We start from the raw sequence: 7,000 nt of genomic DNA, 5'->3' as shown, positions 1-7,000 counted from the left end.
GTGTTATATAGAACTAGATGGTATGTTTGTGCGAATATTGAAATCTTTCCAGATAACCAATCATTGTTACTTTTTTATATTTTATTTGGTAAGTGTACCACACCGTCTTATTCAAATGTTTTTATTTATTGATATCCTTTGCTTATTTATTCATTTATTTTTGTTGTTTTTCTTATTTTATTTTATTTATGTCGATGGTGTTGTACTGTTTTGTATATATCTCTGTGAAAAAACAAAATAAAAATTGAAGAAAATTAAAAAGAAAGGATTCTTTATTTTAGATCATATCAAATGTAAAACATCGGTGTCAGATTTAATGAGATCATGTCACTGCTTATCCGGATCCATCACTGACAACACTGATAATGGCACTGCTTATCCAGACCCATCACTGACCAAACTGATAATGTCACTGCTTATCCAGACCCATCACTGACCACACTGATAATTTCACCGCTTATCCAGACCCATCACTGACCACACTGATAACATCACTGTTTATCCAGACCCATCACTGACCACATTAACGTGACACACAGGTATGTTCTTTGTATCATTCATTCCAAGGACATCTCACATACTGTAACAACCAGCTACCCAGTTCCATCGCACGCTGCTCAGATATATTTTCACCAGTGACAACGTTGACAACATTTGCCTCGTGCTGATTGGTACGGTCGCCTCTGAACTCACTGATGGTTTCACTTCCCATCTGCGTATGATTCTGAACGCATTTGCGCTACAAATGAATACCCACATACAGAAAAATCAAGACTTAACTGTTCCTCCAAGTGCAGCGCTCTTTCCTCAGTTGTACTTCAAATATCTGCGAGGCTCTTTTGTGTAGTTCTGGTCACCATATTATAGATATGATGTCCTGTTGCCAGAGACAGTGCGGAACAGATTCACACGGATGTTATCTGGAATGGGCAGCGTTAGTTTGAAGACTGAATCAATTGGGTGGGATTGGTCTCCTTGGAGCGCAGGAGGATGAGGGTGATCTTATAGACCTGTTTTAGACCATGAAAGGAATAGATGGAGTGGATGCTCGGATTCTCCTGCCCTGAATAGGCGAATCGAGGTCCAGAGGACATACGTTTAAGTGGAAGGGAAAACCATTGAATAGGAATCTGAGGTGTAACTTTTTCACACAATGGGTGGTGGATGTATGGAACAAACTGCCAGATGAGGAATTTGAGGCAGGGACTATCCCAAGATTTATGAAATAGTTAGACAGGTTGGGTACATGAATAGGACAGGTATGGTGGGATATGGACCAAATGCAGACAGGTGGAACTAGTGTAGATGGGGCCTGATGGCTGGTGTGGGCAAGTTGGGATGAAGGGCCTGATTCCACACCATATCACTCTATGACTCTATGAGTACAGGGCTGAACTGCCTCCTCTGGCACCTCATTCCACACACCCACCACCCTTTGTGTGAAAAATTACCCCTCGGGTTCCGATTAAATTTTCCCCCTCATCTTAAACCTGGGCCCCCTGGTTCCTGCTTTCCCCTCTCTGTACGTCTGCCAGATCTATTCCTCTCATTATTTTGTTCAGCTGTAGAAGATCATCCCTCATCCTCCTGTGCACCAAGGGATATAGTACTAGTCTGCTGAACCTGTCCCTCTAGATCAGGCCCACGGGACCGCGCTACATCCTCGTACATCTCCTCTATCACCTTTCCAGATTGACACCATCTTTCCTGTATCATGGTGCACACAACTGATCACAATACTCCAAATGCAGACTCACCAACGTCTTATACAACGGCAACATAACCTCCGAATATCTATACACAATGCACTGACCGAAGACGGCCAATGTTACAAAAGCCTTTTTGCCCACACTATCAACCTGTGACGCTACATTCAACACATTATGTCCATGTCGTCCTAGATCCCTCTGCTCTACAGTTAATTCACCTTTCTGCCTCGGTTGCAGTTCATCGGTACTGACACTTCTAAACTCACTGATGGTTTCACTTCCCATGTGCGTCTGATTGTGAATACACTTGTACTACAGCTGAACATCCAAACAAAGAATAATCAAGACTTAACTGCTCCTCCAAGTGCAGCGCTCTCCTCAGTTGTACTTCAAATATCTGCAAGGCCCTTTTGTGTAGTTCTGGTCACCATATTATACAAATGATGTCCTGTTGCCAGAGGCAGTGCGGAACAAATTCACCAGGATGTTATCTGGAATGGACAGCGTTAGTTTGAGGACAGATTTGATCGGGTGGGGTTGATCTCATTGGAGCAAGAATGCAGAGGGACGACCTTACTGAGGCTTGTAAAATTATGTCAACTACAGCAGGGTTGAATACATGGTCACACTTATTTCCCAGGCTGCGAGAATCTAAACCCAGGGAACTTACGTTTAATCGAAAGGGGAGAGATTTAAGGGAATTCTGACTTCAAAGATGGAGCAATCTTTTCATTTGAGGCGGTGGGGACAGATACCATCACAGCAAATAAACAGCATTTGGACAGCCGTTGGTTCGGATAGGAATGGAGGGATATGGGACAAATACAGGTGAATGAGATTACCGTAGATATGCATCTCGGTCTGCATGGACGAGTCGGGCCGAAGGGCCTGTTTCCCTGTTGTTCCCATGACTGGAATCAGCAGTTCTGTAATTTCTAATGTGCTCTGTCATAGGCCTCCCCAGTTGTAGCCACATAGCAGACACATCACTGACTGCACAACAGTGGCGATACTGTATTGGGTGGTGGTGTCACCAACAACGGAGGCACATTGTTCATCACCCTCACAAGTGTCCAACAGGTGTTTCACTCTCCTCAAACTAAACTCTAGCCTGGACATCCGAGGAATTAAACGTAAATAGGTGTCGAAAGTTCTCACACCTGCAGTTTAAACAACAAAATGATATAACTGCCTGTCATATACGTTGGTCATTTTAATATGTCTCTGATCATTGAAGTGTTTCTTTCAGTTTCTCTGTGTGTCAGTTATACACAGCAGGAAGCGAGAAACGCTCTCTTGAATTAGTTCATATATAGGCACAGAAATACAGACTGAGTGCGTGTGAGAGCTCTCTTAAATTCACTGGAATTTAGGATGAGAGGGGATCTTGTCGAAACATGTAGAATTCTGAAGAAGGGTCTCCACCCATTCCTTCTCCCAAGAGATGCTGCCTGTCCCGCTGAGTTACTCCAGCTTTGTGTGTCTATCTTCTATTTAAACCAGCATCTGCAGTTCCTTCTTACACATATACATATCTTAAGGGATTGGACAGGCTAGATACAGGAAAAATATTCCCGATGTTGTGGGAGTCCAGAAAAGGGATCACAGTTTACGAATAAGGGGTAGCTCAATTATTACTGAGATGAGGAAAAACTGATCTGTCGTCGGCCTCGCCAGTTGAGATGAATTGTGAATCTATCATATCATATCATATCATATATATACAGCCGGAAACAGGCCTTTTCGGCCCTCCAAGTCCGTGCCGCCCAGCGATCCCCGTACATTAACACTATCCTACACCCACTAGGGACAATTTTTTACATTTACCCAACCAATTAACCTACATACCTGTACGTCTTTGGAGTGTGGGAGGAAACCGAAGATCTCGGAGAAAACCCACGCAGGTCACGGGGAGAACGTGTGGAAATCTCTGCCACAGAAGGCAGTGGAGGTCAATTCACAGGAGGTTTTCATGGGAGAGTCAGATATAGCTCTTAGGGCTAACGGAATAAAGTTGCACGGGGAGAAATCAGGAACGGGGTACTGATTTAGGATGGTCGGCCATGATCATGTTGAATGGCGGTGCGGGCTCAAAAGGACAAATGGCCTACTCCTGCAAGTATTTTCTTTGTTTCTATGTTTCTAAACCACTGTGGACAGCATAGACAGGTGAGTTGGTCATTAACGCTCAGAACGACTTTGCTGTCATGTCTGTGGGTTTGAATTAGCATCAACCTGTCAACTGGTCTGAAGTAGTTCAATAAAAAAATAAACTGCAGATTGAACAGAACCTCGCCTTGTGTTCACCGGCTGGAACTAATAGTCCCCACTGGATGAATGGCATAGCACAATTACTCACCATCGCTGACCACACTGATCAGGTCACTGTTTATCCTGACCCATCACTGACCACGCTAATAATGACACTGCTTATCCAGACCCATCACTGACCACGTTGACAATGTCACTGCTTACCCAGGCCCATCACTGGCCACACTGATAATGTCACTGCTTACCCAGACACATCACTGACGAAATCTCGTCCAAAAAAAATGTTTTTTGGATGACAAATAAAGATATCCTGAATCCTGAATCCTGATTTAACGTCACGCACAGGTATGTTCTTTGTATCATTCAATCCAAGAACATCTCACATACTGTAACAACCAGCTACCCAGTTCCATCGCACGCTGCTCAGATATATTTTCACCATTGACACCTTTGACAGCATTTGCCTCGTGCTGATTGGCACGGACACCTCTGAACTCGCTGATGGTTTCACTTCCCATCTGCGTCTGATTCTGAACACACTTGCACTACAAATGAACACCAAAATACAGAAAAATCAAGACTTAACTGTTACTCCAAGTGCAGCGCTCTCCTCAGTCGTACTTCAAATATCTGCGAGGCCATTTTGTGTAGTTCTGGTCACCATATTATAGAAACAATGTCGTGTTGCCAGAGACAGTGTGGAACAGATTCACCAGAATGTTATCTGGAATGGACAGCGTTAGTTTGAAGACAGAATCAATTGGGTGGGATTGGTCTCCTTGGAGCGCAGGAGGATGAGGGGTGATCTTATAGACATGCTTTAGATCATGAAAGGAACAGACCGGGTAGATGCTCAGCTTCTCCTGCCCTGATTAGGAGAATCGAGGTCTAGAGGACATACGTTTAAGGTGAAGGGGAAATGATTGAATAGGAATCTGAGGGGTAACATTTTCACACAGTGGGTGTTGAATGAATGGAGCAAACTGCCAGAGGAGGTATTTGAGGCAGGGACTATCCCAACATTCATGAAACAGTTAGACAGGTGCATGAATAGGACAGGTTTGGTGGGAAATGGACCAAATGCAGACAGGTGGGACTAGTGTAGATGTGGCATTTTGGCTGGAGTGGGCAAGTTGGGCCGAAGGGCCTGTTTCCACACCATATCACTCTATGACTCTATGGGTACAGGTTTGAACTACCTCCTCTGGCAGCTCGTTCCACACACCCACCATGCTTTATGTGAAAAATTACCCCTCAGATTCCACAGATTCACAATTCATCTCAACTGGTGAGGCCGACGACAGTTCAGTTTTTCCTCATCTCAGTAATAATTGAGCTACCGCTTATTCGTAAACTGTGATCCCTGTTCTGCACTCCCACAGCATCGGGAACATTTTTCCTCTATCTAGCCTGTCCAATCCCTTAAGAATTGTATATGTGTAAGAAGGAACTGCAGATGCTGGTTTAAACAGAACATAGACACAAAAAGCTGGAGTAACTCAGCGGGACAGGCAGCATCTCTTGGGAGAAGGAATGGGTGGAGACCCTTCTTCAGAATTCTATATGTTTCGTCAAGATCACCTCTCATCCTAAATTCCAGTTAATTCAAGAGAGCTCTCACACACACTCAGTCTGTATTTCTGTGCCTATTTATTAATTAATACGAGAGCGTTTCTCCCTTCCTGCTGTATATATTTGGCACACATAGAAACTGAAAGAAACACTTCAATGATCTGAGACATATTAAAACGACCAACGTATATGATAGGCAGTTATATCGTGTTGTTGTTTAAACTGCAGGTTTGAGAAAATTCGACACCTGTTGGCGTGTAATTCCTCGGATTTCTAGGCTAGAGTTTAGTTTGAGGAGAGTGAAGCACCTGTTGGACACTTGTGAGGGAGATGAACAATGTGCCTCCGTTGTTGGTGACACCACCACCCAATACAGTATCGCCACTGTTGTGCAGTCAGTGATGTGTCTGCTATGTGGCTACAACTGGGGAGGCCGATGACAGAGCACATTAGTGATTACAGAACCGCTGATTCCAGTCATGGGAACTGCAGGGAAACAGGCCCTTCGGCCCGACTCGTCCATTCGGACCGAGATGCATATCTACGGTAATCTCATTCACCTGTATTTGTCCCATATCCCTCCATTCCTATCCGAAACAACGGCTGTCTAAATGCTGTTTATTTGCTGTGATGGTATCTATCCCCACCGCCTCAAATGAAAAGATTGTTGCATATTTGAAGTCAGAATTCCCTTAAACCTCTCCCCTTTCGAATAAACGTAAGTTCTCTGGGTTTAGAATCTCACAGCCTGGGAAATAACTGTGACCATCTACTCAACCCTGCTATAGTTGACATAATTTTACAAGCCTCAGTAAGGTCATCCCTCTGCATTCTTGCTCCAATGAGATAAATCCCACCCGATCAAATCTGTCCTCAAACTAACGCTGTCCATTCCAAATAACATCCTGATGAATCTGTTCCGCACTGCCTCTGGCAACGGGACATCATTTGTATAATATGGTGACCAGAACTACACAAAAGGGCCTCGCAGATATTTGAAGTGCGACGTAGGAGAGCGCTGCACTTGGAGGAGCAGTTAAGTCTTGGTTATTCTTTGTTTGGATGTTCAGCTGTCGTGCAAGTGTGTTCACAATCAGACGCACATGGGAAGTGAAACCACCAGTGAGTTCTGAAGTGTCGGTACCGATGAACTGCAACCGAGGCCTATATCCCTTGATGCAGGAGGATGAGGGATGATCTTCTACAGATCAACAAAATAATGAGAGGAATAGATCTGGCAGACGCACAGAGAAGGGAAAGCAGGAACCATGGGGAGCAGGTTTAAGATGAGGGGGTGAAATTTAATCTGAACCTGAGGGGTATTTTTCACACAAAGGGTGGTGGGTGTGTGGAACGAGGTGCCAGAGGAGGTAGTTCAGCCCTGTACTCATAGTCATAGAGTGATATGGTGTGGAATCAGGCCCTTCAGCCCAACTTGCCCACACCAG

The sequence above is a fragment of the Rhinoraja longicauda genome, unplaced genomic scaffold, assembly GCF_053455715.1.
Source record: "Rhinoraja longicauda isolate Sanriku21f unplaced genomic scaffold, sRhiLon1.1 Scf000066, whole genome shotgun sequence".
Classification (NCBI taxonomy): Eukaryota; Metazoa; Chordata; class Chondrichthyes; order Rajiformes; family Arhynchobatidae; genus Rhinoraja; species Rhinoraja longicauda.
This window is presented reverse-complemented; position numbering follows the sequence as displayed.